Raw genomic sequence first — 25995 nt, forward strand, 5'->3', positions numbered from 1 at the left:
GACAATGGTAGGGGGTGAAAAGGGAAGCATTCCAGACCCTTCGGTACTACATCTCAAAACCACATTCTTTGTTTGCTGTATTTGCAACTCTACTTTATCGCTACAGCTCTTGTTCTAAAACTGACTCCCCTGCCTAAAACCCTTTAGGGTTGTGATTCTCAGCCCTGGCTACTCCCCACAGCCACACAGGGAGTGTTCAAAATACTACTATGCTCTGGCCCCTCTCCAGGAGATTCTAACTCCTTGGAGGTGGGGTGTGAGCAATTTTCCCTCCCAAACTCCCCAGGAGATTTCAACTGAGAACCACTCCTTCAGGATTTCACACCACAGCAGTTGAGCTCAAATTCAGAAGTACGAATATCATAGTTGTCAGGGGATTTTATCAATACAAATTAATACAAATGCCTGAGTGGAGGGACAGGGCCTAGGAATTGTCATTTTTTTTAAATAAATAAATTTGTTTGTTTATTTTTGGCTGCATTGGGTCTTCGTTGCTGTGCACAGGCTTTCTCTAGTTGCAGTGAGCGGGGGCTACCCTTCGTTTTGGTGCATGGGCTTCTCATTGCGGTGGCTTCTTTTGTTGCGGAGCACAGGCTCTAGGTGCACGGGCTTCAGTAGTTGTGACTTGCAGGCTCTAGAGCTCGGGCTCAGTAGTTGTGGCGCACTGGCTTAGTTGCTCCGCGGCATGTGGGATCTTCCCGGACCTGGGCTCGAACCCGTGTCCCCTGCATTGGCAGGCGGATTCTTAACCACTGTGCCACCAGGGAAGTCCAGAATTGCCATTTTTAGCAAGTTCTCCAGGTGATGTTTCTTTTTTTTTTTTGCGGTATTGTTAATTTACAATGTGTGTTAGTTTCAAGTGTACAGCATAGTGATTCAGTTATACATACATATATATATTCTTTTCCAGAGTCTTTTCCTTTATAGGTTATTATAAGATGTTCCCTGTGCTATACAGTAGGTCCTTGTTGTTTACCTATTTTATATATAGTAGTGTGTATCTGCTAATCCCAAAGTCCTAGTTTATCCCTCCCCCCCCTTCCCCTTTGGTAACCATGTTTGTTTTCTATGTTTGTGAGTCTATTTCTGTTTTGTAAATAAGTTCATTTGTATCATTTTTTTGGACTCCACATATAAGTGATCTCATATGATATTTGTCTCTCTCTGTCTGACTTACTTCCATAAAAAAGAATGAAGTACTGCCATTTGCAGCAACCTGGATGGACCCAGAGATGATCATAGTAAGTGAAGTAAGTCAGGTGATTCTAATGTGAATTGGCCCCAGCCGCACTCAGAGAAACACTAACCTGCAGAATAAATGAATTCTAAGAACGGGACTTCTCAAACTTGAACATGTAGACCAATCATCTGAGGATCTTGTTAACAGGAAGGCACTGATTCAGCAGGTCTGGAGACAGGTCTGAGAAGCTGCATTCCTAACAAACTGTCAGGTCATCTGGAAGTTGCTGGCCTGGGGAACCACTCTGAGTAGCAACGTTCTAAGAAACTGAAGTCACTGCCAGCCACTTGGATTCCCCAGTCCTGTCAGACATACCTCAAAGAGCTTAACAAGCAAAGCGTTCAGATGCCTCAGATGATAGCGTGGTGCACAGAACATCAGCTGGGGATGCGTGGGCTGCCCACCTTCCCACCCACCTCTTGTTTCATTTCTTTAAAATGTTCCTCCACCAACACCCCGCTCCCACCATTCCAAAACACTTACAGTTCTCACAAACATGTGCCACATGTCACTCTTCTGTATTTTTACCAAGTTGTTCTCTCCGCCTGAAACTGTATTCCCAGGTCCCCACCTTGACCAGCACCATGGCTATTTGCTGCCTAGGCCACTCTTCATCTCTCACATGCTTTCAGCTCACCTCAAAGGCCAGCTCCCTAGAGAAGACCTCCCTGTTCCCCATCCTACCTGACTCTGCTACGATGCAGACTCATCACGCCCTCCTCCAGGATGCCAAACAGTGCCTTTCTCCCTTACGATGTATGTAATAGGTACGTGGACCATGAAGGACTCATCTATTCAGTGGGAAAAATTACTTCCTCTGCCCCGGATTTAAAAAAACAAACAAACAAAAAACAGCAAGACACTGACTCCCCTAAGTTGCAAACAGTGCCAATTCAGAAATTTAAATTATCTAAACCCTTATAATGATCAAAGCTGCCAATGTTATTTCAAGCCAGGTTTCCACTCCTGCACTCCCTTCTGACATAAATCTCCATCCTCCCCACCGTACTCCCATCCTGCCTACTTCACTTCCAGGGATAAGGGAAGAGATGAGGGACAGGAGAACAGCAGAGTCCTTCCTTGGCTAGCTTCACACTCTAGCCCGGCATGACAGATACTTACAGCTGCTTCATTCACGAGCACTTGTTCTTAGATTTTTATTTGTAAATAATTGGAAACTTACAGAAAAGTTGCAAGAGTAATAATACGAAGACTACTCTTTACCCAATGTCACCTATTGTTAACATTTTGCCCATTTGCTTTACCATTCATGCTCTCTCTGTATGTACACATACAATATATAACACTTCATATGTATGATACATACATATGACATAATTTCCTTAACCACTTGGGAGTAAGTTGCACACATTATTGTCCTTTATATTTACTTCAGTGCCCATTTCCTAAGAACAAGGATATTCTCTAACGTAACGATGGTGCAGTTATCAACTTCAGTAAATTTAACATTGATACTATACTTTTATCTCAACTTTTATAGTCCAGATTTTCATTTTGTCATTTGATCCAATAATGTCCTGTCTAGCACTTCCTGATCCAGTCTGGGATCCAATTTAGGATGAGGGAATGCATTTAGTTGTGATATGACTACAGCTGTTACACATCTTTTATGATCATGACATTTTTTTTAAGAACACAGTCCTTTTTAAAAAAAACAGAGCACTCCTCATGAGGGGTTTGTCTGATGTTTCCTCAAGGTTTGACTCCAGCTGGGATACTACGTAAGGGATGCTGTGTGCTTCTCGGGGCGTCACATCTGGAGGTGTACGGCATCCATCTGCTCTGGCTGGCACTTTAACAGGCATCTTGGAGGTGAGCCTGCCATGGCTAGATGTCCCTCCTCTGCATTCCCCCTTCAGGGGGAAAAGCATCTGTTCTGGCAGTCACAACCCCTCCGCAGCCAATGAAGGTCCGATCCAGCAACCCTAGGTTCTTCTCCATGGGGCGCCCTTCCTAGCTAAGAAAAGCCCCACACCAGCTCACCTACACCCATGGCCCTTATGTGCCCAGTGGAAAAATCACACATTCTTTGCCTGAGGAAATGGACGCCAATGTAGCAGAAATGCTCTTTTACTTTGCTGTCAACAGAGCTAGACAGCCTCTTTCATCCCCATATATTCCCTGGTTGGAATCAGACACCCTCATCCCTCCCCCAGCAGAGGAGACACATACCCAGATCTCCAGGTAATCCAGTAACTGTTTTCAGTGAATGCTTTTATAAAGACTGATCCCTCAACAGGAATGCATCATCCTCTGTGTCCTGGTGCCTCAGCAGAGACTTCTGACTTTATCCTACCTGACCTCCCTCCCACCTTCCACCTCCACAACTCTGCCCATGCCTGGAAACAGAAGTCTACGGTCTTATTCATCCCTGTGTTCCAAACAGCCTAGCAAACACATGAGCCTTCCCTAACTGTTGCTGAGCTATAATGTACCTCCCACCTAGAACGCACCGTCAGACGCATTCAAAAACTGTCATCTGAAAAACGGGTCTTGCCTTATTTCCGTCTCCTTTAGTTCTTTTTTTCACTTGTTTAGTCAAAAGTTGATGCTTTAGTATTTCAGTTAATGTTTCTGTTTTCTTTTCATGTTTTGTTACCCGTAAGCTTGAAATTTTTAATATGTACCCATTTTTTATGGATCTATCATTTACATCCAACAAAATTCACACTTTTAAAGTATACAGTTCAACAGTTTTTTTAAAAAAATTCAGATATCACCACTATCTAATCCCAGAACACCCGCATCTTCCCCAAAAGAAACCCTGTACCTAGTAGCAGTCACTGCCTGTTCTCCTCTCCCCTCAGGACCTAGCAGCTTCTAATCTACTTTCTGTCTCTATGAATTCTGGACATTTCACATAAATGGAATCATAAAATACATGGCCTTTTGTGACTGGCTTCTTTCACTTAGCATGTTTGGAAGGTTGATCCATGTTGTGGCAGGTATCAGTACTTCATTCCTTTTTATGGCTGAATAATAGTCCATTTTGTGGATATACCACATTTTGTTTACCCATTAATCAGGTGATGGACATTTGAGTTATTCCTACTTTTTAGCTATTATGAATAATGCTGCTAGAAACGTTCACATACAAGGTTTTATGCAGATCTGTTTTTACTTCTCTTGGGCATGTACCTAGGAGCGGAACTGCTGGTAATATGGTAACTATATTCAACCTTTTGAGGAATTACCAAACTATTTTACAAAATGGTTGCGTGATTTTACGATCTCAGCCGTATGAGGGTCCCAATTTCTCCACATCCTCACCAACACTTATTACTGTCCACCTTTTTGACTCTAGTCATACTAGTGGTTTCTCATTGTGGTTTCCATTTGCATTTCTCTAACAACTGATGATAATGAGCATCTTTTCATGTGCCAATTGGCCGTTTGTATATTGCCTTTAGAGAAATGTCTATTCAAATCCTTTACCCATTTTCACACTGGAATTGTTGTGTAGTTCTAAGAGGTTTTTTTTGTGTGTGTGTGTAATTCTACAAGTTCCTAGACACTAGTCCTTAACAGAAAAAGGATTTGCAAATATTTTCTCCCTTTCTGTGAGTTGTCTCTTTACTTTCTTATTGAAGAGAAAGATACTGTCCTTTGAAGGTTTTAAGTTTCATGAAGTCCAATTTATCTATTTTTTGTTTTGTTGCTTATGCTTTTGGTGTCATATCAAATAACTACTGCCTGATCCAAGTTCATGAAGATTTATACCTATGTTTTCTTCTAGAAGATTTATATTTTAGCTCTTATCTTTAGATCTTTGATCCACTCTGTGTTAACTTTTGTGTATGGTGTGAGGTAGGGGTCCAACTTCATTCTTGTTCATCTGGGAATCCAGCTGTCCCAGCACCAGTTGCTGAAAAGACCATTTTCCCCTTTTAATTGTCTAGGTACCTATGTTGAAAATCAGTTGACTATAAATCATGGGTTTCCTTCCCCTTTGCTTCTAAGAGGCAATTAACTGTACACCCAACACTTCCCACACTCAACTATCAGCAACAAAAGGAAAAAAAAAGTCTATTAAAAAAAAAATGTTCTAGAAACTTACCAAGAAAGCCTACAACTATAATTAAACACATTTGAAAATGTAAAATTAGTATTATTTCTCTCAAAGTTAAACAAACATATATATAAGAACCAAAGCCACCATCTATACTGCACTCGAGTATGTAAGAATGTGTGGTGATGCAACTGGGTCTGAAAACCCAACTTTTCAAATACAGAAAGAAGACAGAAGGTCTTCAGAATGGGTTCTGTTGACATATAAGGCAGTGTGAGATTACATTCCAAGGCTACTTTACTGTCAATAACTTTTTAAACAATGGATATGACAACATACTTGGCAAAGTTAGCTTTGACGAAGTTCTCTTCCAGGAATAAATTCAGCTTGGAATACTGAATGAATTTCTCTAAAGACCACAAAATTAGGATGTGGTTTCATGAGCTGTACCACCCAACCAAGAAATTAAGTGGGACTCTTATTTCTCCATTCCTGTGTTGTGATGGCTACTGAGGTTCTGTTGAACTCCCATTGGGGAAGCAAATAAGTCTTAGAGGGACAGCCATAGAAATTAGCTTTTATGACACAATCTTGACCTTCTTCCAAGGAATGTGTCTACCACCATTAACTTTAAATTCTCAGAATACCAACCTTCACACCATAATCTCCACATTACAATTTCTAACCAGCCCACAGACTATCATTTTACGCAGAAGACACATAAACATTCACATATATTTGACAAATGCCAGGAAAGTGTTCTCAATTTAGAAGCCAAAAATTAAAGCTATTTAAACCCTTCTCAAAAAAACACAGAACAGGAAGGTCGGTAGAGACAGCCTTCTTTCTGAGCTCCAGCCTGTCAAAGAGCCCATCTGCATGTTCCCCAGCAAGGCCACCCAACAAGACCCAAGGTTGCCTTCGCCTCAGAATCACAGAATCATTTAAGACCTTAGAAATCCTAGATGCCAACCCCAATCCCTGGGGGAGCTTGAGAGAACATGACGAGTGGCCAGAAACCGGGGCCGTAATGTCCAAAAATCTGCCTTGAATGGATAAACAAACTGAGTTATGCAATGGAACTGTGCTCAGCAGTAAAAAAAAAAAAAGACCAGACTTTTGACAGAACCACCACATGAATGAATCTTAACATAAGTATGGTGCATGGAAAGAGGCCGGACAAAAGAGAGTGCATGCTGTATGATGCCATTTAAATATAAAATTCTAGGAAATGCACACTAATCTATAATGATGAAGCAGATCAGGGTTCCCTTGGGTAGGGGTGGCAGTGGGGTAAAGAAGGAGGGAATAGGGGTTAAAAGGGGGCAGGATGAGACTTTTAGGGTGGTGAATATCTTAATTATGGTGATGATTTCACAGGTATATACATGTGTTAAAACTTACCGAAGTGTACACTTTTTAAATGTGGAGGTTATTGTATGCCAATTATATTCAATACCTCAATAAAACAATTTTAAACAACAGTAACACAAAACTACATCCACCACCTCACAACAGGGCATATTGACGTGCGAACCGGACACTGTCAAGCCCAAGACCAATTCAGTGCAGAGGAGATCCGACTTGTGCTAGTGCCGCGGAAGGAAAGCCATGACCCCAAGGACCCCAACTGTAAAAATGCCATCACTGGGTGGGTGAGGGCTTCAGCCAATTACTTTCATTCAACGATTTTCATTTTTAGAGTTCATTACTTCTCTTGACCCCAGTTTTATGAATCAAGTACAGCATCACAAATCCAACTGGCTGCAGCAGCCACTCAAGAATTTTAAGAAGGTGAGGACCACAGGAAACGAAGGGATGTTAGCAAACTGTAGAGTGCTTGCCCTCTGAAAAACTGTCAGTTTCTGACCATTTTGCCACCTAAGAACACTAATCCAAAGTGGCTGGATCTTCTGAATTTTCCCCCAAAGCCAGAATTTTGTGTTTTTATGTAAAGTATACAATTTTAAAGGGTGAACCAACTAACTCAATTTTTAAAACATCGTGCAGGTTAAAACAAAAACTAGGGAGAGCAGGAGTCAGCCCATGGGCTGATGATCTGCAAATGTGGACAGAGAGGCTACGAACACAGGCTCTGGGTTCAAGACCAGCTCTATCCCTCCCTGCTCTGCAACCTCAGGTAACTTAACCTAAGATCCCATATCCTCACCAGTAAAATGGGGCTATTCATAAAGGACCTACATCTGAGGGTTGCAGTCAAGACGAAATGTTTAACACCTAGAAAACCCCCAGTACATATCACCAATAGTATTCTCCAAATGAGAGCATGCCTCACTTCAACAGACTTCTCCAAAAATAGATTTGTCTTTTGTATTGAAGCTGCAGATGGCATGAAGCTTGGAGTGATCTTAAGAACACTGGTGAAGCAAACAGGCTTCAACAGGCCAGAGGAAGGAGACAAAACCAACCACATCACACAGGTTCAACAGTAAACTTCTGCGTGCTGGGGAGCAAATCCTAACTCACTAAGGAAGATACAGGCAATATGCAACTCGGAAGGACTTGGAGGGATGTGAGTAGAACGTGTCAGTGTTTTATGGCAACAAAACATGGTGGGGAAGAGGGCAACGCATTACTTATGATCCTGCGCACTAATTAGACCACAAGTGAATACGACATCTAGTTTTGGAAGCCACGCTGTAGGAGACACAGTGAACGGGATACAGCCAGAGAGAGGCACCAGGACACCCAGTGGACTCGACAATGTTTCTGGAGGAAAGTAAGGCTCGGTGAAGTTAGGTACCTTACGTGAGATCATACCTGAACTGAGACGCTCCAAATCCAGAGCCACACTTCTAGACATACTTTTGGAAAACTTCATTTGGAAAAAGTTAAAACGATTTACCGTACGACTTGATAGAGCCTTTACTATGTTCCCATGCTTTACGAGCACCTTAAAACATGGACCACAACTGAGTGTCCTAAAACTTCTCTACCTTTGTTTTTATTTATTTATTTTTCACCTTTATTGTTATTATGCTTTAATCCTCTGGTCAAACTAGGGTTTCCCAAAACAGACCCAGATAACCAAGTAGGGAGAAGACCTCCTTGCTGCCCTCAAGAAGCACAGGACCCTGTTATAAAGGGACTGGACTGCCACAGGCAGTGTGCAGAACAAGGGCAATGACCGGTCGTAGTCAGGAGAGCTTGCTTCCTTTCAACCAGGGGTGATGAGGGCAGTAACACACCTTAACCGGGAGGAGGACCGAAGCTTAGCACTCCTCGCTATCCAGAGCCACACAGGGCTGTGTAGACCTAGGACAGGCGCTGAAAGTTAGGGACATTTGATAAGAAAATTCAGTGGGAAACAGTCACAGAAGCACACAGCAGGCGAGCTCCAGGATGGTTTATAGAAACAGCTCTCTGAATCTGAAAGTCAACTAACGCTAACAGCCTCCCAATGCGCAGGTCTCTGCAGATGTTTGCAAAACCAACCACAGGGATTAACACGAGGGAGATGACCACTGTGACTCTGTGTACTTTAGAGCCTGACCACACAGCCGGGAATGGCCCAACAAGCGAGGAGGGGCAGCCTGCAATGAGCACAGCTAAACAGGATCCCGTATCATGCCAGTCAGAACCCCCAGACAAAAATTAACCAGGACTTGACCTCTAGCCAAACCCAGTTATGGACCTGAACAGAGCTTGCTCTCACTTCTACAACTTTCCTTGGGCTCCTCAGTACCTAGAATGACCCCCTGATCCATCATCTTCCCAACAGAACACAAATGCCCCCCTTCCTTGGTGATGCCAGCCAGAAGTCATCTCTCCAGCCTGGAAACCCTGCAGCACTTCTGCCGCCCTCCTCTTACAATGCTTCTCAGGTACGGCCCTGGATTACGGCCTCATTTATCTACAGCACTGTGAGCTCCACGGGGGCTCAAGCGGCATCCTCATCACCTACCTAGACCCCCAGCCCCAGAAAACCTTGCTCACTGCTCTGACATAAAGACACATTCAATGAATCAACAGTGGCTTCACTTAAGAGCATTATCCTAAGCGAAGTTGCCAGCTGGTGGACTTCAGGCCGCATCAGCTCACAGCCAACGTTCTATCTGGCCAGCTCACTGTTCCAAACACTCATATTAATTGCCACTATTTAAAAAGCAGGCAATTTCACGTTAAAATCCTCCTCTCCAGCTTTTTATTAAAAGACAAACAAAAACAGTAATTGGCAATGCTGGGCTCCTATCTCTGCATGGCAGCAAGTTGCTGGAGGTGAGTGAGAGGACCCCTGGCGACAGGACATATACACTTACCTCCTCATCTGCCCTCATCCTCTCTGAGCTCATTTACTCACTTACTGCTCTCTGCAGGCCTCACTCATGCTTGCTGAACACAGTAAGTAAGGGCAAACCCCTGTTGACATATCAACACACTGAGAAAATCAGCCTCTAAAAGTTCCATCCTTTTACTGACCCAGAGAAACACTGTGAAGTCAAGTTGCTTTAAAGTGAATTGCAACCACATTCCCATCTCCCCATAGGGTGACTTCTGTTTTGTCCTGTGTAATAAGCATGTAGTTGCTGGGTTTCAACACTGCCAGGGTACACAAATGAAAGGTGACTCTGGAAAGACCGAGCAGCTAATGAGGAGTTCTGATCATAAGAAGCTGTCTAAGACTGCAGGGAGGAGAGAGACTTCCATTTATCAAAATTTAAAGGATTCTAGCAAAGAGGCAGTCATTTAACCCACATAACCCAAAACCGGAAAGGTGACACTTCACACCTTCATTAGGGTAACAACCTGCTTTGGAGAATTGCAAACCCATCTGTGACCAGTTACTAAACCCTTCTGAACATAAATAAACGCCATGTTCCACTTCTGCCATCTATAAACAAGGGATCAGCAGAGTACAAACACCACTTAACACGAATGGTAGATTATTACTTCACTTGACTACTAAGTCTGAGATTTGGAATCAAAGATGATGAAATATAGGGCAGTTATAAATATTATTAAAATCAATATTTTAAAAGCAGGAATGAAAACTCATGCAAAGATTTTATCTATTTGTTTATGAACTTGGTTTTCAACCACAAAGGTAGACTCTTCAAAACAAACCCTAAAGAACGTCGTTCTCAATTCTTGGCTCATCAGGGAATTTTACTGTAGAGACTCACCTACAAGCAAGATGCAGATACCAGTGCCAACTTCAGGGATTAAACTGGCATTCTAGTGAGGCGCTCATAAGCAGGGGATCTGGATTTAATTTCTGGTTTCACCATAATCATTGTGGGGTGAGGAGGCTGGGGGTGGCAGGGCAGGGTGTGCTTAAGCAAATCCCAAAGAAAAACACACAAAAACCATAGTTCTTCATCTATGAAATGAGGGCCATGCCTGGCCGCCTTTCTGATTTCATGAGAACATTCTTCCCCAGGCATGTTTCTAAAATTCTCCCAAAGGTCATCAATGACCTAGATGCTATAAAGTCAACAGACTTGGGACTTCCCTGGTGGCGCAGTGGTTAAGAATCCGCCTGCCAATGCAGGGGACACAGGTTCGAGCCCTGGTCTGGGAAGATCTCATAGGCCGCGGAGCACCTAAGCCCACGCGCCACAACTACTGAGCCCGCACTCTAGAGCCCGCGCGCCACAACTACTGAAGCCCACGTGCCTAGAGCCCGTGCTCCACAACAAGAGAAGCCACCGCAATGAGAAGCCCGTGCATCACAACGAAGAGTAGCCCCCACTAGCCCCCACTAGGGAAAGCCGGCATGCAGCAACGAAGACCCAAGGCAGCCAAAAATAAAAATAAAGAAATAAATTTATTTAAAAATAAATAACTAAAGTCAACTGACTTTTCAGATCTCATCCTCCCAATCTCGGCGCCGTCTGACACTCTTCATCACCCTCCCCTGCAATTTCCAAGTTCCCTCCCTCCGTCTCGTTGCTCCTCTTTAGGCCTCTCTTCACTAACAGCTCCTTCTCTGCTCTTAAAAACATCCGTAAGCCAAGGCCCCTGCTCCTCGCATATGCTGCCCCAAAATAACTGATATATACCAGGTACTATGTGAAGAGCTTCATACACAGTATCTACTTCAGCAAATTCTCACAACTGCCTTTTTAGCTAGATTCCATTATTATTGCCCTCCTCATTTTTCAGAAGAGGAAACAGAGGCTTAGCAATTGGCCCAAGTTATACATCATGTAAACAAGAGAGCAGGGGAGGGGTTTATAAACCAGGTCTAAATCCAGAGCCCAAATCCTTAACCTCCCTGCTCTATTTCCTCCTCCTCAGCCAGGCTTCCAAAAGCAACACTGTCTGCATGCTCAGTTTTGAATTTAATTTCTGCAGCAGAGACTGTTTGCTGCTTACTCAGTACCCATTCCCCCTTCTTCTCACCAATAGAACATTTTATCATTGGGGTGGCAATGGGCCCAGATTCAAATAAACACACAAAGCTACACACAGACATTTCCCAGCCTCCCAGTGAGATGGTCCTAGGGAGGGCCTTTTGGCTGAGGGTTTTAAACAAGGCTCAATCAGTGGGCAGGTGCATCCTTTTGCCCTTTCCTCTTTCCCATTTCCTGGAATGTGACTGTGATGGTTGGAGCAAGAGTAGCCATCTTATGATGAAGAGACAACCTGAGGACAGGCACACACGAGGGATGGGAGAGCAGAAAGACACAAGGGTCTGCCTCTCGATAACCACACGGCTGCCACAGCAGACCTGGAACACCTCCACCTGGACTTCATTTACCTGAGATAAAGATGAATCCCTATCTTGGGCTGACTGGGAGTAGGATTCATATACAAATGATTTATTAAGGAAGCGCGGGCTTCTCTGGTGGCACAGTGCTTAAGAATCCGCCTACCAATGCAGGGGACACGGGTTCGAGCCCTGATCTGGGAAGAGCCCACATGCCGCGGAGCAACTAAGCCCATGCGCCACAACTACTGAGCCTGTGCTCTACAGCCCGCGTGCCACAACTACTGAAGCCCACACGCCTAGAGCCTGTGCTCCGCAGTAAGAGAAGCCACTGCAATGAGAAGCCCGTGCACCACAATGAAGAGCAGCCCCCGTTCGCCACAACTAGACAAAGCCTGATTGCAGCAAAGACCCAACGCAGCCAAATAAAAAAATAAATTTTTTTCAAAAAGGAAATGCTCCCAAAATAAACCCATAAGGAAGTGGGTGAAGCAAGACAGGGAAGAGAGAAAAGCTCATCAGAGTGGACTGTTAGGTACAGTTCTACAGAGGATGACTTCAGCCTGATCCTACGAGGAGCCCCGGAGTATAAACAATGCCTCCTGTTTTCCCGTCCTGAGGTTGAGTTTTCATTCTTCTGTATCAGTCAGTCCCTGGTGAAGGTGGGAAACTTCAGAGACTCCCAGATACTCTGGGCTCTCCATGTTTTATGGCACAGTGGTTCCCGCAGCCTGAGGGCTATCTTCCCATGATGAGCTGCGTGCTCTTGGGCTTTAGGACGCAAATGCCCCAAAACTGAGGAAGAACACATAGGGATCCCAGGGGGCCCAGGCCAAGCGCTGACTGCTGCCACTACAGCATCCATTCGGTTGAAAGCTCTGCGATTTATATTTCTGTTCTGTAACAGCCAGACCTAATCCCGAGTGATGCAGATTCTTGGCTGAAGACGTCCGCATTTGCATCTCCAGCTCTAACGGCTCTCCTGAACTCCAGCCAAGAATGTAAGTGCCAGGTATGTCTCTCCACATCTGTTCACACATACCGCATCTGGCTCCTTCAAGGAGACAGGCAGCTGACATCTGCCTCATGGCCATGGTGACACGAACCAGAGTCAAACCATTCTCTGCCCCTCTCACCACCCGAAATCCTTTCCTCCTCCTAACCACTGGCAGTGATTCACGGCGCCACTACCTTCCTGGTAAATCAGGAAAGAACACTTAGATGATCTCAACGTACCTCCCTCCCTCACATCTCCCAAAGCCTGCGAGCAGGTCCTAGTGAATCTACCTTCTACGTACGGCCACCCCACCTTTAGTGCTGCCTCTGCCTTGGTTTTTAATCCTGTCATCTGCCACAGGGACTCTCCTGGTAGCCTCTCTGGCTCCAGTCTCCCACTTCTCCACGAGGGGTGACCTTCTGCAACACTTGCTGACCATAGCCTTCCCAACCCAGCAGTCTTCAGAGGCCAAGAATAAAGATCTGAGCACCTGAAGCCAGCACCCAAGTGATGGGGCCTCCAGCCACGCTTCCGGTTTCATCTCCCACCTCATCCTGCACATCTTTAACAGCACGTCTCACACTTTCTGTCACTCTGGGCTCCCCTGGAATATTACACGAGTCTGTTTATATAAATACGAAGGTGTATTTATTTTCTCACGACTTATAATAGAACTATGATAGAATACAGTTGCCCTCTCTCTCCTACAGTGTTCTCTATGCCTGCATGGAAGCATGGCCATCTTATTCACTTTTATATTCCCCCAAGGAACTAGCATCGGAAATTTAAACGGAATTATTCGATTTATAATGCTGAATCAAATTCAAGGCTATAAGGCAAAAAATCTGTCATCACCCCCCACACACACTGCTGTGTTCACTTCTTTCTAATCTCAGCTCTTAAAATGTAACCCAGACTCTGCCAGTAGCTCCAAGCACTCACCTGGACTCTCACATTCCTCCTCTTAAAATGGAGGGAGGGGCCTATCGGACATCATGAAGCTTGAGAGTGAAGAGTGACCTTGTTTAAGCCTCCCATTTACAAATAACGGTAACACTTACTCAAAGGAGGGAAATGACATGTCTCGGTTCACAAACGTGCAAACAAAATCCACACGTGGAAGCTATGGGTAAAGCATCGCCGACAGATACTGTTAGACGGGGTACCAAGTGCCAAGGCAAGGGTCGCCTGACAAGAGCTGAGGTCGCCTGGCTTTGAGCAAGTTCTTGCCCCAGCACACAGCATGTTCTGTGCTATCAGACCATGGGTCACTTCCCAATGATGACACCAGAGAAGCCAGTGGTTCGTAGGGTGCCCAGCTAAGCCCAATTCCCTATTCTTCCAGTGACATGACTCATTCTACAGGGAACCAACCTCCAGCCACACCCAACTGCAGTGTTTGGGTGGAGCTCACTCAACCTCCCTGCTCCGCAGGTGGGCCCGTGACCCACCCTGGTCAAATACGGGATTGCCTCCCCAGGCCACAGCGCTAGGAGCCCAGGGCCTCTGAGTCGGTGGGATTTAACTGGCTGGAGAAAACAGGAGGAGACATCTTCCTTCCCCTAGCCTGGCTGACAAGAGCGTGCAAATCCAGAGCTGCACACCACAGTCTGGATACCACAAAGGGAAAGGCTGCCTGAGAAAGGAGCCCAGCCACAGAGAAGCAGAGACAAAACACGGAGAAAGCAGCAAGTCCAGCCCCTGAAGACACATCATTTCAGTCCCTGGGCTCCAGCCGGTAACGTCAGCCAACAAATCCCTGCATGAGTGAGGCTTCCAGCTGTCTGTACCCTAAGGGATTGTGATTCATATAAAAGCCACGAAGGGAAAGCAAGAGGAACTGCTTCACGTAAACAGCCAGAAATGTATCTCACAGTAGACAAAAGGCTTTATGCTTTACAAGTAATGAGCAAAATACGATGCAAACACTTAATGTACAAAGAATATCACCAATGTGTTGAAACGAAGAGACAAAAAGCATAACAGAGGCCAACAGTGACTAGATATGTAACATAAAACAGGACAGTCAACCTAAGTACACGGAGTGACTCTTGCACCTTCCCAGCATTCCCAGGTATGACAGGTAAGGCACCAGCCACACTTACACAAGAGAGCGGCACAGTCCCCTCCTTCAACTCAAATGGTGTCGTTATTACACACAGACATTATTCTCACTGCCCTCTGTTTTCAGTTGAAGAACCCTTCAGAACCCAGCTCTGAATTAACCTACTGAAGGAGGGATCAAGGGAAAAAGATCAAAAGCAGGAAGACCAACCCTTAACGTGTGTAACATAAAAGAAGTTCTAAACCCTAACTGCAATGCCTTTTCAATTTGCATCTTTAAAAAGTCTGATTATATAAGAGAGTTATATCAGATCTGACTAGTAAACTGACACTGCTCCAAACGAGGACTTAAAAAGAATCAAGTCGAGGGAAGCCATCATTTAAATAAATACCTCACAACCAAACCCAAGCCAGAGTAACCACTGACATTTAATACTCTGGTATCAGTCCTAAGTGCTGAAGGTTTCTGTAATTCTAGCATAAGCTTCTCTTCAAAAAAAATTTTAAATGCCCAGGTTAAATGAAAAGCTCTTTCAAACATTCCCCCCAAACTGGAACCAGTTCAAGGCAAAGATCTAGTGATCTGAACACAGTCAAGTCACTTGAGGAAAATAATCAGGTTATCCTGCCATTCGTTCTTTTTCTCCTTTACATTCTTCCCTTAGGAGGGATCGAGGAAACACCATCCTGAATCAAAATACATGGAGAGGACCAGAGTTAGAGGGATGAGGCATTCCTCCTGCCTCGTGGTCTTGAAAGAGCGAGGGCAGATTCAGGGGTAAATGCCACAAAAACCATAATACGGTCATCCAGTTACCCTGCTGACTCCCATTCATTCATAAATGCTGATTCGGCATCTCCTTTGGGCCAGACACTGGTCTAGGTACTAGGGATACCTAGTGTCTTGGTGACCAAGACAGAGAGGGCCTCTATCCTCACATAGCTTAAAGTTTAGAGAGGGAGACAAAGAATAAGAAAACAATAAAAAAAAAAAAAAACCATAGTATTGGGAATAATAACTGCTATGAAGAAGAATGAAGCATGGTGGAGGGACAAAAAGGGATGAAGCAGCTAAAGGGATCAAGGCGATACGGCAGGAAGGTCAGGGGAGGTCTCTCTGAGGTGGTGACATCTGTGCAGACACATGAGGGAAGTGAGGGTACGAGTCCTGTGGGGTGGGGGGACGAAAATTCCAGGCCAGACAACGGCTCTGGGGCAGAAATTAGCTACGTGCACAGAACTGTCAAGCAGCCCACATGGTTAGAGTTGAGCCAGCCGGGAGAGCAACACGTAGGCAGGAGCCAGGTCACGTTCAACAGCAGTTCTCAATCCTGGTCGCATGTGCAGATATTCTGATCCAACTCCTCTGTGATGTATCCTGGGCACTATGGTTTTTTGTTGTTGTTTAATTCCTCTAGGTGATCTTAACGTGCAGCCAGCCAAGGCTGAGAACCTGGCTTGACAGAACGTCCTATAGGATTTTACTATAAGTGACCTGGGAATTAGTGGTCAGCATATTTAACCTCGCAGGACTGGGTGAGATCATCTAGAGAATGAACATAGGTAGAGAGGAGATGAGGGCTGAGAACAAGGGCCGGGACCAGACTAAGGTAGCAAGAAAGAGGGAGAGATAGGGAGGCCCAGAAGGTGTAGCCAGGGAGGTTCTGGAGAGCCAGCAGGGTAGGGTGTGTGCAAAGCCAGGTGAAAAAGGGACTTCACTGCTGCTTTGAATAGAGGTTAATAAAAACCCACTGTAATGTTAAAATACACACTCAATAATAGCCTTCTTTTCAAAAAAGGTATACACACAGGTGAATAAATGCAGAGGAAAAAACCTGCAAGATTACTGCACCATCGATAATAGTAGTCACGTAGGGTCAAGAAGGGGATAAGAGGAGACAAGCCTTTGCATCAATGCCTTACGTGTTTACGGAGAGACTGTAGTTACCTATTTCTTATAGAATGGAAAGCTCTTAAATGATTCTGCGGGCAGCCAGGGCTAGGGATCCCGGGGTGGGGACACTCGAGGGGACACACTCCAGCATTAAATATCCTATGGAACCAAACGTCTTGGAGGGCTTTCAGATTTCCTATGACTGATTTCACATCAAGGAAGAAATCCACACAGAGCATGCCTGGCAGCCGAGGTATGCTTAGGGAGACTCTCCCTACACAGCTTCTATTTTGGATTCCAGTAGATACTTAACAAAGTCAGATGAGAGGTGTTAAAAACCTCTGCAGCTAGAAGCTGTCTTCAAGAAGACTCCAGGCAGCTTCATTTGCAGCCCTCAGTGACAAAGATTAGATCCTAAGCTACTAATTAAGAATACCTGCCTTTTTAACAAGTCCTTTCCAAACGGAGGCCGCTTCTTTCTTTCTTTCTTTCTTTTTTTTTTCCTGGCTGTGCCGCACGGCTTGCAGGATCTTAGTTCTCCAACCAGGGATTGAACGCAGGTCCCAGCAGTGAAAGAGCGGAGTCCTAACTACTGGACCACCAGGGAATTCCCCAGTTTCTCTTTCAACACCCTTCCATGTTGCTCCTTTTTCTCACTTTATCCCAGAAGCAATTACATCCAGTAGGTTGTTGGAAGCCACCCATTCCAGCCACTAGGAGATACAAGTCACTTAATTGATTTGAAAAGGAAAGGAAGCAGAGTCAAGATGCACCATCTCAGCACCATTTACTTAAAATAAAAACTGTGAACCATTAGCTTCGGCATCACCTGTGCTCTTGTTAGAAATGCAGGATCGTGGGTAGAGAGACAGCAATCAGAGGCCAGACGGATTCCGAATCTGCATTTTAACAAGATCACCACGTACTTCAGCAGTAAAGTTTGAGAAACTGCCTGAAAGCCAAGTTAGCTGATCATCATCATCTCCAGGTAAATGTTAAAAAAAAATATATATATATATATATATATACGTATTGCCAAGACCTATCCCAACAGCAGGGATGGAGCCCTCCAATCTCATATTTTCGTTCTCCTAGGTGATTCCAAGGCACAGTCAAGGTTGGGAACCAACGCCTTTAGAGGACCCACAGGTCTGAGACCTACCTGAGTAGCAAAGGAACCAAAGTCAGAGGCGAATGGAACAGGGTAAGAAGAGAGATGAAGTTTAAGAGAGAACATGGCAGCAAAGCAGGGCAGAGGGCTGAGCGTGTTAAAGACACAGTCATCTCGACAACTTACTGATGTGCATTTAGTCTAGTCAGTCCTTGCACCACGATCTCCAGAAACTACTTAAAGAAGCACTCGAGGCTCTGGGCAGCGGGACAATGACGTAAACAGGGCTAGGAGGCAACAGAGCGAAGCAGCTGGCAGGACCGTGCTTTCCAGTTAACTGCACTGCTTTGGGCGTGTTCATTCTGTAAGCCTCGGTTCCCTCAAGAGTCAAACAAAGAGTTAATCGGCACCAGCCTCTCAGTGCCGCTGTGAGGAAGAAATGGGGAAATGGGGTTAAAGCTTTCGGTCGAGACCGCTAGCTACCGTTAAGCCTTCCTGTCAGTAGTAATCATTATTGTTAGTGTGACAAAGAGTTATGTGCCCCAGGACAGATAAGAATGAGTAAGGAGGATCAAAGAACGAATCCAGCCAAGAGACATTAATCTCTACTGTAGAAGGAGTAGCGGTAGTGAGATCAAAATATTCCTGTGTATCCTGTACGGGCACATGATTGGGTTTACACGCTTAACCCAGCATGAGGCAAACTTGTTCATTTACACACCTAGCGCATTGCTTCCAACCTTCTCAAACTTGTTTGTTATTTTCTAAAAGGGAAACAGAAACACTCAAGACCTGATAGGGCTGAACTGAGTATTCAAAACAAGTGGCTGGTCAGAGAACAGCCCAGAATTCATACCCGAGGAGAGTGGGGGACACTCGTGTGCCTCTAACAGGTTTGGGTAGCAGAGTAATACATTGTCAGAGGTCAGGTCAGGTTTAACTCTGGTGCTTAACTTTCAGAGGCTGCCCTTCTGTTTTCCTCCTTCTGGCTTTTCTGTCCCAATAAATGTCTAGATGGCCCATCTGTGCCTGTCCATTAGCGTTTTGGGGATGCCTGGTGATGTTAAGCATCCCTTAACTTCACACACACCCCCAAAATGAACTGCAGGGTAAGGAAGAAAAAGAGGGAGCCTTTCTTTCTGCAGCAAAGATGAAAAAATGCTCCACAAGAGGCCCTTGAAAATGAAAGTGAGCTCAGTTCAGGAGTTTCGCTGCTTCTCCTACTGAGGGGCAGCCTCTGTGTTCTGGGAGGTTAAAAAGAAAAAATGTTTCCTTTGCCCCCTCCCTCCAAACTCTTAATGAAATCAACTTCCTTGTACTTTATAAAACAACAACAACAGTTGACTGTTCTTTTGGCAAAGAGTGAAGGATCAGGTTACATCAACCTCACTTCCTCTCCTCCCCCCTCTCCATCCTCATCTTTTATCAGAAATAATATAACTATCTTTTTGAGGATTAGGGGTCTACAAACTTCCTTTTTATGCTAAAGCAGAAAACAAATTTAAGCCCCAAGAAATAAGGCCCACCTTCTCATCTCTCTAAAAGTTATGCTAATTATTTTTAAAAGCAATCCTCCTTAGAAACAAGAGAAGGGTGTGTAGTCAGAAAGGTGGTGTGGGTGTGCTAAGAACATGGCTTCATATACCACAAACATGATAAGAATACGTTTTCCTATAAATAACATCAAAAGAGGTACTTACCGAATATTAAACCGTGAGCTCTATTAAAACCTGGGATGTGGAGCTCTCATATGAGCAAAATTATCGGTTCCTTAAAAGGGATAGGAAAAAGCCCCCAAAGTAGTAGGGAGAAAGCAGAACCGGAAATAATAATTGGGGGAAAGGTAATCTAGATAACAAGATACAGGGAAAAGGGAGAAGGGCACGCCCATTCCAGGCCCTGGACAAAGCAAAAAAGCCGGCATCTTTCATGAGTCCCAGTTTCAAAAGGAAGTTTACACTGCACTATATATATTACGTGCCAACCTCTCACTAGGGAGGGATACATCACCGTCAGCCCTGTATACATTGAGGATTCTTAAGGCTACTCCAACCCTGCAATTGCCCCAGCTCGGAACAGACACCACAGAGCGACCAGCGAGCTCTGGTTCCCAGCTCCGAACTAGATGCGAGTGGGAAATAGTCCTTGAAACTGGTGAAACAGCCCTTTCCAGGAACAACGAAGCCCACAGCTTTACCAAATAAGGCAAGTGAAAGCGAAAAGCCAAGGAAGAACAGGCTCAAGCTGTATCTTTCCTAAAACTAGCCAGCTGGATCATAGAAATTTGAGTATCCCGATTCTACCGGCATGGATTGCAAATTCAAAGAGAAAATGTGAAGAAACCACAAAGGAAAGAATATTTTGCCAAAGAGAGGCCCGGAATGCACGGATCCCAGCCCGTGCAACTTTCAGGAAGTTTCAAACCCACTGGGCTGCCCAAACGTTCTCTTGTGAAACACGTAACTCAGACTGGAACAAGGCTTTGCTATGATTCAAATCCTAACTCTTTCTCAATGTCATACATGAACAGCTTCAGAGTAAACAGTTCAGATATAACATATAGTTAGATGTTATTATATCAATAGATAAGGTTATCCAATGAATTTTTTTCAAAGGAAATATTTATGAGACTACCTGCATTTAAATATTAAAAAAAAAAATTATTTAACTCTATTTTCTTCTCTTCCAAAGAAGTTCCACATCCAATTTCCTCTTTTAGCCCATCTCCTTGATAGGAGAAATGGGTTGATTTTTATAAATCAACTTTTCTTTCCCCCCTTATGCCATGAGTCTTTTACATGCCAGAGATGAAATTGGAGACAAAGGTTGCTAAAATAAAGGCTGGGGGTAAAAAAAATCTCTCTAGGGTTGTGATTTAGACTTTGACACTGTCTTCTGCAGCTTTTGAGACAAACCACCAGCCCAAAGAGTACGGACTTCTTACAGCAAAGGAGGCATTTTCGCTAAAGCACACACATCACTGGGAGAAGAATGACACATTCCATAAATTTTTCCAGAAAGTCTAGTATTGCTTTCACTTTCCTTGAGTCATTTAGGTTTCTGAAAGTTAATCATCTCACAGGAAAATCGAACAGATGGTAAGAAACTTTCACAGCCATGAAGGGATGCACTGAAAAGGTTAAGAGGCTCAGAGAAAATGCAATGTCCAGTCAACTGCCAGTAGCTTGAAACGCAGAACGTGATTCCTCTGTGTCCACGTCCTGCTAATGCAACCTGGACAGTCACTTACCATCCTGGATCTTTTTTTTTTTTCTTTCTTGAAGTTTGGAGATGAAAACACATATCACAATGCTACAGAGAAACGCTCAAGTCTACGTCTGTCTGTAACTGCACCTCTGCTGGCGGTGGGACACGGAGTTGGTGACTATCCATTCTCCACAGCACACAGGAGAAGTGGGTCAACTGGGCTCCCCTTGGACATAGTCAGACTGTGGGGCTGGGGGGTTGGGTGGGGGGAGCATTGTCCTATAGACGCAGCAGGAACAGGCTTGAGGCATTAAAATAACCAGCTGTTCCTTTGGCACGCGCCGACGTTTCTGGATCAGAAAGCTTGTGTATGTGCTAGGGGGACAGGGAACTTGCCTATCTGATAAAAATCAGAAGCCTCTATCTTTTGAATGCAGAACTTGATCTCTGATGCTGGTTTGAGAACACTGGCAAACACACTCCTTGGGAGTACAATGCAGGCCAGGATGGGCGCTCCGGAGTCTGCAAGCCTCATGCGTGGCATAGCTTAAGAAACAGCGTCATCTACATCTCTCACTCTATTGAGACTAACACAACGTTGTGAATCTACTATACTCCAATAAAAATTTTTTTAAAAAAAGAAAAGGGGCTTCCCTGGTGGCGCAGTGGTTGAGAGTCCGCCTGCCGATGCAGCGGACACGGGTTCGTGCCCCAGTCCAGGAAGATCTCACATGCCGCAGAGCGGCTGGGCCCCCATGGCCGCTGAGCCTGCACGTCCGGAGCCTGTGTTCCGCAATGGGAGAGGCCACAACAGTGAGAGGCCCGCATACCACAAAAAAAAAAAAAAGAAAAAGCCTTCCTCTCTAAATTATTTTCAGTTTCCTTCACAGTTTGTGTGGACAAGAGGACATTTCAGGTCCACAGGAAAAACTGCAGGTTCCTCCAATACCAGAAAAAACCTTGGAATGACCTAGCAAAACTGGTTCTAGAGGGCACAATTTATGACCTATACTAGTTAGTCATAACCAGGGCAGCAAAAAACACGGTTCCCCCTACGGTCATTTTTTGCATTACAAATGGTGTCTGAGCATTTGGTTATTTTCAGCCCTTCATATAGTAGAGTCTGCACAAAGCAAAAATAGATGTTTGCTTCATAAAAATCTTGTAATGGGGTGGGCGTTGCCCGTTGTCGCAGACTCATTTAATACTGAGAAGGGATGGTTCCCAATATAGACTGCCACTACCAAGCTAAATTTTCCTAAACCGAGGTTTATATAGAATACGGCAAGCAACCTAAAATTATGTAAAAATGACCAATGTATACAACACTGGTCTGGGAACAACAAAGAAATCTTTCCTGGGAGTTTTGAAGCCCCCAAAACAGAGCTAACCTCACGACGTAAGACCACAGAGTCACCGTCCATGTGTCTCATCCGTACAGACAGCCCCCTTAGGCAGGAACCTCATGGCCTCTCGGTAGCTCAGAAGGGACGGACACTTGACATTTCTCCTGCGCCCTACTCATGCTGCCTCAGCAAAAACACTCTGCAAGATGGCTGGGCTATCAGAACAGATCTGGGTGGCTTCTAAGTGTTTCTTAGGGGAATTACTTTGAATTTTTACCAGTACCTGAAACAGGGAGTATTTGAAACTTCTGAAATATTTCAGTTTGGTGCCTGGGGGGTGTGGGGATTGGTTTATATCCCCAGGGTCAATACAGTTAAGCCCTAAGGGTTACGGAGTCCAGCGGTACAGAGTTTCATTAACTGCTCTGGCACGGAACGTACTGCTTGGTATTTAGAGAACCAATAAGTATTTGCTGGACAAGGCGGGAATCTTCATTCTTCTTGCCTGAGGGTAGGGGCATCTTCCCAAGGGTGACACTGGTAGCTTCTCTCCAGTCCCCCTCAATCCCTCTTCCTGGCAGGAGGAAGCCCCCCTCAGGGATTGAAGGACTGGGAGAAGCTGGGCATGCTTAGTTCAGTCCCTGTGGCTTGTCCACTGAGAGGATCTGTTCTGATCCGTTCAGCCGGGGAAACTCTGTCCCTGCAAGGGGCTGGGGATAAGGACGGTTGTGGGGTACTACTAACAAGCCTGTGGGATAGCAAGGCGAAAACCACATCCTTCACTTGCAAAATCAGTGAGCTTGTAGAACCCCAGAGCAGCAAGCTCTCCGCTCTGCTCATCTATAACCTCCCTGTAATACGTGTTCAAATTACATAACTATGGTGCTTTGAATAACTGGCTTGGTAATTTTTACAATGTGGGGAATTTGTGGGGTTCTCTTGTTCTGACTCCCCTTCGAAAGGGTGACATGGGTCCTAAGAAGTAGCTGGATGAGTAAATTTGAAAACCACTTCTCTGAACCATCAACCAACCAATTCCTTACTTAACTAACTTGAACCCTTATCCTTCCTCCTCACTTAATGTTATTACTGTTAAGATTCTCCATCGGGGGTCTTCCAACATATCCTAAGGGGAAAAAAGGCTTGATTTAACATTCACAATGCAGTTATATCTAATTATCCAATCCAGATAATATATGCTTATAAACTGCAGATGGTGGGATGTGCTTTAAAGACAAAGCAATGAGGGCAAATAATTCCACTTAAAGTCTATGTCCAACCTCATCTTATACAGCACCAAAAAGAACCTACCATGCCTTCTGAGAATAACACTTTTCAATTCTCTATCATTAAACACAAACTCAAGCTCAGTGCCACTGTCTAAAATGAACTTTCCTACAGAAAGGAACCCAGATCAGTAATAGACTTTCTACTAAAGGGAAACCACCAAAGAAGGACGTACTCAGTGACTGACCAATATTTCCTCTCTCTAAGCACCTCCAAGCCAAGCACCAACCTTAGTCCACAACCATTCATCCCCAAAGGAAAAAACACTTTTCCATGGTGACAGCTCTGGTCAAGTTACAGGATCAACATGATCTAATAGATGCTGATCTATTATTCTAAACATTTAAGCTATAGAATATATATAATATAGAATATATAACATTTATTATATATAATATATAAAACAAGGATTTAAAGTATATATTGATGTTAGTGAGGTATCATGATCATTATTATATGAAAAAGAATGTAGAGCTCAACAAATGTTCGATTGTACTACTATTATTAAGTGTTTACAATGTTCTATTTGCTATTTAAGTACTTTGCAATATCATCTCATTTCATCATCAGAGGGACACATCCTTTAGAAGGCTGTGAGAGGTTAAGTAATCTTCCCAATATCACATAGCTGATGAGCTATGGGCTAGAAATCAAACCCAGGCAATCTGACCCCAAGTCACATGAAGTCACTGCACAAATGGACCTTCCTCGTATCAAAATGCTCAGGTCATAACAGCCATGGAATAACATAAAGTTGGTTGGGTAGAACCAAATGAAATACTTTGATAGTCAAAATTGGCAGCAACACGTGGGTCAAATTTTTGTTCTAGTCAGAACTGTAGAAGCCTCAAAATTACAAGACAAAAGATGCCTTGACCCCTTGAGTCCTACCCTCTTGACGACACTGTCAAGTTCACTGTTATCTACCTCATTTGGTCTATCTCTATACAAACCAGTAACAAGGACTCTGTGCTCACACAGACAAAATGTAAAAGGCACCAAAAAAAAAAAAAAAGAAACGACTACAATAAGAAAAGCTTCTTGACGTGTAGTCATTTTATAACTCTTCCGTTGTTCCTTGGAACCTACACATTTCATTACGGCCATCAGGATAGCCATCAACGGCCAGATCTCATGCACAAATGTTGACTGGAAGATTACTAAGCACAGACATCCTTAAAGAAGGGGGATGCGAACGATGGTAACTCCACAGCTGAGCCCGCCGCAGAATGCAGAACCACTGGGCCAGGTTAAGTACCAAGGTCCTTTCTCATTCTAAAGATAACACAAACTCCACAAGTTTAAGTGGCAAAGGAACCTAGAATAACAACTGGATTAATGCTTTTGTTGTCAGCCATGGAAATTTCTAATTTGAACAAGGAGGTCAATACACAATGGAAGGAAATTAATCAAGGAGGTCGAACTGAAATTCTCCCTCCTGTGATTTTCTGTATTTTCCGATATTGTCACTCAAAAGATGGGAAAATCGCTCTTTAAAAAAAAAAAAAAAAAAAAAAAGTGGCAGAGAGAATCTATTTTCTATAGAAGCTTATGTAATTAAGTTTTTAACCTCATATCAAACAATTTAAAAAAAGAAACATGCCTACACAAAAGCTCAATTTATTCACTTACAACCTTTAAAAAGCCCAATAGTGTAAAGCATTATAGCAATCTGAAAGTAATAATTTTTCTCCTTCCGCTTGCTATAAACAAACGATGAGCCGGAAATGAAAGGGCTGATATTTGGAGATGTGTATAGAATGTGCAGTTTCACTGGCTTTAGCTACTGGAAGAGCTTCAGGTAATAATGCTACCCCCCTTCAAGATTTTCTGTTCCGGGATATACTATCTTATGTACTAATGTAAGATTGGGGTGAGTGAGCAGAAAAAAAAACAGTGTGACTTCTATCCAAACGTACTGCAGCTAGAACACCCCAATACAGATATCCTAGCATCCTTCCCAGTTCCTTTATAATATTTGTCACACTTGTAATTACAGTCTGTTCTGCTATAATGTGATAGTTGGTGAATTCAAGAAACCTGCTTTATCCAAAATGATGTTATAATGTTTTCAATGAAAATGGGTTAGAAAGGACTTGCAATCATGAAGTTGTTCTTCTGGATGAATTTCAACAGCAAAGGTATT

The 25995-nt window shown here is 44.0% G+C and overlaps 1 protein-coding gene across 7 annotated transcripts in view; it reads right to left on the minus strand.

The window, feature by feature from the left end:
• ITPR1 (inositol 1,4,5-trisphosphate receptor type 1) overlaps positions 1-25995 on the minus strand; it is a 319423-nt gene that overhangs the window by 214227 nt on the left and 79201 nt on the right. The window contains exon 1 of one of the 7 annotated variants that reach the window (XM_060308110.1): positions 19710-19728. The exons of the other annotated variants lie outside the window; for them this stretch is intronic. The gene's annotated coding sequence lies outside the window, so the exon portion shown is untranslated. Of the gene's footprint in view, positions 1-19709; positions 19729-25995 lie in introns of those variants that run through there. 7 annotated transcript variants of the gene reach the window in all.

Source organism: Globicephala melas, chromosome 11 (genome assembly GCF_963455315.2).
Source record: "Globicephala melas chromosome 11, mGloMel1.2, whole genome shotgun sequence".
Lineage (NCBI taxonomy): Eukaryota > Metazoa > Chordata > Mammalia > Artiodactyla > Delphinidae > Globicephala > Globicephala melas.